Source organism: Corvus brachyrhynchos, unplaced genomic scaffold (assembly GCF_000691975.1).
Source record: "Corvus brachyrhynchos isolate BGI_N302 unplaced genomic scaffold, ASM69197v1 scaffold3, whole genome shotgun sequence".
Lineage (NCBI taxonomy): Eukaryota > Metazoa > Chordata > Aves > Passeriformes > Corvidae > Corvus > Corvus brachyrhynchos.
Genome location: NW_008237619.1, coordinates 10,274,398 through 10,280,397, shown reverse-complemented (window position 1 = coordinate 10,280,397; position 6,000 = coordinate 10,274,398).

The window sequence follows — 6,000 nt, the reverse complement described above, 5'->3', positions numbered from 1 at the left end:
CAGTTTCTCTACAGAGCATTTTTCAGGATCCTGTTTTACCATCTGTCTAAAGTTGCCATTACAGTCTTACTGAAGAGATTCAACTTAAACTTTTGAGAGTTTATAGATCACAAAGAGCTATAGCAGAGATGGATCTTGCTGCACACTGCTACTGTTTTAGTTCTTCTCATAGTATGCTTGTTACAAAATTAATGACCAAGGCATAAACCAACATGCATCTTGACTGTAAAAATATTTTTCAGCTTAGCATTCCATTTGGTTCCAGCTGAAAGCCTTCACAATGCTAGAATATCTGTTTAAGGAGAGAAATCAGAGAGAAGAACTTAAAATGCTAGACAGCATCTTTGCCTAAGCAGGAATATTTCTGTATGTACTGAATTCTGCATGACCCTTTCTTGCCCAAATGTCCCTCCTGCTTCCTCTACCCCAAAAGCTTGACTGGAACACCTGTACTTGAGTGTTCAGGATGACTGTTTATTGCACTGTTCCCATAACAGCCTCAGAAAGACGTGCTTTATTTCAGTGACCTTCCCCTTTGGTAAGTCTGCTTTGTGACTTCACTTCTTGAGCTGAGAGATCTTGCTTTTACTGAAGGGATGCTAATCATAGTCAAACCTCTGGAAGAGATTCTAACAATGCAAGTTTTGACATCGGAACTAGGAATTGGTGTCTTTATGGTGAAGCCTTCCGCTGGTTTACACAATGAGCAGTTCTCTTAACTTTCTCACAGCCCCAAAGAACACTCTCTACAAAAAGGGGAGAAAAGATCTGTAGCACCCAGAAACTTGTGATGCCTCTTCAGTTTCTATTATAGTGCTTTGTTTATTTATTTTAACAGAAGGTATCCAATACAGCTGTCTCAGTGTCTGACTAGTTTCTTAAAATAAAGGTAACCCCACTTGTCATTCAACCTGGTCAGGTTTATGGTACATCCTGTTTTCTGTGCCTATCCCTTTTTCTTCTCCCTTCCTGCTTAATTGGCCCCTTCCAATCCCACCACATGTAAATATATTTCAGTAGTGCAATGCAGTGCAGTGCAGTCATACTTAGTGCAAAAAATAAAAAGCCTTATCCAGACCAAATAAGCACAAACTCCCTCCCCACCCCACCCAGCCCCAAGAAGTCAGCTCTCAGTAAAAGTATATGAATGCCCCTTAACAAAGGGGGATTTGCAGTCTCCCAGACACACTTTCATGTGCCTCATTTTCTCTCCTCCCAGTCGATGTGGAGATCTCATTAACAGATAGGACATTTATCAAAAACAAAGTCAAATGATAGAAATTGGAAAGGAGACATGCCATTGTTTGGGGGCTGCAGAAAGAAGAGAGAACTAAATGGATACAGCAAAAAAGGTCAGTAGTGGTTTTACATGAAGTCGTCTGATGCAAACTTTGCAAGGGCACACCTTGCAAAGGGCATGTGTAAGCATGGATAAAAAAAAATAAAAAGCTTCCCTGTTCCAAATATACAGTTGCTATTTTAACAGTGCCCAAGCTAAGGTTCTGTAGTGCAATCAACTTTTCAAAGTGGCAGCTCTCTGTGGCCACCCTAAAACAATTGGACAGATCAACACTAACTTCAGTTTTATCCTGCTCACATAGGCACACGTGCATGAACAACTCCCTCCTCCATCCTGCAAATACTTGAGGATATATATAAAGTATTTTTTTCACAGCCCATCTAGGGCTATGGTGGGGAAAGCAGGAATTTTAGCGACAGGCATATAAGCTCTTAGGTACCTCAAAATGAAAATTTTAAAGGAAAACAAAATAAAGCTCACTAATTACAAAGGCAAGCAGGTTACTGAATTCCAATCAGATCATACCTGCCCTAGCCTATCTATCTCTTTTAACAAAATAAAACATCTGCCAGGGCTTGCCACTCGTTAAGATATCACCTGGGAAAACACAACAAAGACTTTGGGGTATTCACCGGTTTGGAGGTTATAACTTCAGTTTAGACAGCCACAAGAGCTTCCATCAAACCCTTGTAATTACTGGAAAGGAGTGTGGGGAACCACCAAAGCAGTGTAAGAGGCCGTGTCAGGGAAGGAGGAGCAAGAAAGGGAAATGTATGGAAAGTGGAACACATTAGGGCAATGCTGCTGCTGCTATACTAATCTCACTGTAATTGCTCAGTATATAGAGGAATACTGCATGCTGCTTCATTTGGGCTCAGGCACATGCTTCCTCTTGCCTTCTGCCTCTTCTGTCACTCCCAGTCCCTTGTTGAAGATGGCAGCCCAGCCCAGAATGTAAACAAAAGCAAATACCATCAGATAAACCAAATTACAACCAAGAAGCAAGTTTCTCTTTTTAATTTCTCTTGCAAAGACACTGCGCCCTTCCCTCCAGGCAGGTGCACTGTTTCATCCATATGCACAGAAATAAGGAAAGAACCTAAGAGAAAGAATCTAAATAGGGGTGCAGGGATCCTGAATATCTACCTCTAAACCAGAAAAATGCCAGGCTGCAAGGATCTTTGCTGTTTATCTCTACCAATGAGCCTATAGTGAAAAATAAAGAGTGCACAATGGAATCACTAGGCATGGCAAAGGGACAGCATCTAAATCCACTCCCTCTGGGTGCAGAGCTCCAGTGGTGCACATCCCATGCCCGAGCATACATGAGACACAAAATGAGTAACACTTACCAGCTGTTCCGTAAAGTCTACAAACTTCAATTTAGCCACTACAATCAGCAGCAATGAATTTTTTTGCTATTCAGCTGCTGTACTTCAAGGGGGTCCTATGTTTCTGCTGAAATGCTGTTCACACTATCCATTCTCCTGCATATCCAGTGCAGTAGCACTTTTTAAAAAGTCTACCAAAAATTTGATGTATAGTCTGAATTTGCAGTTATGTAATCAGATATGATAAAGAAACAACTTTATTTTACCCACATGAATATGTGACCACCATAACAGAAAAGGTATGGCAAGAGCAATTCTGGGTAAAGCAGTCAGAAATGTGGAATCAACTCCAAATATCCAATACCCAAATGCTTTTACATTGTTCTGGCCATAGAAAAGTGACACATCAAGGGTGTAAATTAGGGAAAAGGGATTGCTGTGAATCATATATCTACACTAGCTGTTGTGGCTCACTATTTAATTACTTAAGAAAAACATGCTATCACCAGTCAAACCCAAAGAAAGACTCAAGGCTATTTAGGACTCCCTGAACAAAGCAAGTTCCAAGCCTTGTTCAAAGGGAAGCAACTGTCATGCTCTGTAGGACTTTTTTGAATTAAGTCTTCCAGCAAGAAGGAGAGAATAAGTAATCTCACAGCCCTTAACACAGGCAAAACCTGCCTGGTGGAGTGAAATCAAATCTTGAGTCAGTTTTATGAGGAGTAGAAACTTTGGGCAGAAACACGCTAAATTTTGGGGAACAGTCCTGTGACATCTTAAATTATGTATATGAAACGATTTTTTAGGACTATGGCTTTCTGTAGGACTACATATGCTTTCTCTGTCAGAGAAAATGGACTCAAGTCAACAAAGGGAACATGAGTCCTGCCTGCAGAATTTGGCCCACAGAGTATTGGTCCAATCAGTTTTCAGGGTTAAGCAGAGACCTCACTGATGCTGACAAGAAAAGTCATGCAGTTCGTCCTGCCTGAACTGAGCAGCCTTTTTATATTATGTTTGACAAACAAAAGCTCATTACGGGTGGAGTGAATGGGAAATCACCAATTTTCCACTTCAATTCATTGTAAGAATTTCTTTGAACCTGAACTTTAGAGTAAGGATCTAGGGAACTGATTGTTCAGAACATACAAAACTGGGAATAAAGTCCAGATTTAAAGGACCTCTATGAGTTTTGCAGCAGTCCAAGCTACATCCTGGCATTAGGACAAAGGAAACAGGACATCCTGAAAGACAATGAAGCTTGTTGAAGATACTTGTGAAAAAGTAGTTCTGACACCAATAAATGTGGTGACATTTCTTTCACCAATAAATAGGAAGTATAAAATTTTTACAAGTTATTCATACATTAAAAAAAAAAAAAAAAGAGCAGCAGCAGATACTGGAGATTCATTCTTTTCTTCTAAGTGGCACAGGTGAAGAGCAAGTCCCTTGTATGGAGTTCAAGCATCTCCCTCTCCTGGGAGGCCCCCTGTCTTTGGTGCAAACGCCCCCAAAGTGGGGGACTCTCCTCTTACTTAACCTTGCAGCAAAGAGCTTTAAAATCCCTTTCTGTCCCGGCACAGTAGCACAGAGCAACATTCTCTTAGTACAAGGTTCTCCCTCTCGTGGCGACAGTGTTACCTACTTAAACTGTTGTGTTCCTCAAAAGCTGTACGAAACAGAAAAGAAGTGCAAAAAGGAGCTGAATATAAATGCTGCCGACCACAGAAACGTGAGACCATTGCTTGCATTAGCCCTGGAAGTCTACTTGGTCAACGAGGAGATGGAAAATGAAACTAATAATGAAAACCATATACTAGAATAAAGCTAATATTTGCATAGTGTTCCCTTGATGTTTATATCATTCAAGGAAAGTCACCAATGCAAGAATCTATAGAACTGTAAAGTTGATATCACCTCCTGTTTTCTCTCTCCTTAGAAAAGCAGAAAATATGCACATATGAAATGAGTTTCTTAGAACAACACAATTCTCAAGATCAGTATTTCTTCAGAGAATGAAAAAGAAAGGATACGTGTTCAAAAAAAGCAAGATTTCTGGAATCACAAATGACTGACTGTCTTTTATGTAGAAGATATGTTAAAATAGTGTTCACCAGCTGATTATTTTGTTAGTTTCACTTTCCCTTAGGCAATTGTATCTGTACACACTGCATTCTAAAAGTACAATCTCTAGTGTGGATAATCTACCTGTTTGGTACCATCCTGTTTGTAAAACCACTTCTTAGCCTAAAAATATAAACTGTAAACTGTATAACATGCAAAATGAATTGAGGTGTTTAAAAAAGCATTAGGAAAAATAAAAGGCAACAAAGAAATTAAATCAAGAAACACATTAAACTAGTATTTATGCTAAATGAATTACTGAACCTTAAAAAGGATTAGCAGGGCAAGTGTGGAATGGGTATGCGGCCATTTAAATGATCTGGTATTCTCAGTCAAGTGAGAACACTCTCTACAAAAATATGTATGATTCAGCATTCAGACAAAGGAAAAGGCAAAGAGCATGGTCAGAAAATGTGGACCACTGAATCAGCACTCTGTTGCAGCAGCTAACTGGAATTAATTTGGGAAATGGCACCTGTTTGGCTTCATGGAACAAAGCTCATCCTTCATGAATAGAACCTGCGTAATTAATATTGAGAGGATAGTCTCCTCCTTCCCTTACAAATGGGTATACACAGACTAAAGAAAAGCCAGACTTAGAAATCACTGCTGGAAGACCATAACTTTTAAACTGCAAGTAGAAAGAAAAAGAATGTGGTAGTGGCCTCCACGTACGTGCAAATGGCAGATGACAGGAGACTGTAAGGAATGCCAGCACTTGATTCCCATTCTTGAAGTTCTCATTTTAGTATCCCAAGCTGTGGCATAGGTAACCCTTTCTTCTCATTCCAAAATAACTTTATTGATTTGCAGTGACACAGATTTGCTCATTCTCAGTGAAAACACAGTTTGTAACTGATGTGGCCATCTCTCATTTCTTCCAGTCTTCACAGTTAGGAGAAATGAGACAAAATGAATACCTCCTTCACAACACCCATCCACTTCATTTTGCACATTTTCATTTAGGAGTGATATGTTATTGACCAAAGGAATGAAGGTCAGATGAATTTGATGTACCTGAATTAGGAAAGCAAACATAAATTTCCATGCTCTCATAAGTTTGCACTCTTACTAATTTTGAATCAAGACTTTCTGCCTGGGCCATCACTTGCAAGGTGAGAATACAGAAATGACATGCAAAGTCATGAGGCTTGGGTGTCAACCAGCTGTTCCTGGGCTATTTGGATCTAGATGTTCACATATCCCTAGTGACATTTTTTCAGCAATTCTGTGGTGACAACTAAA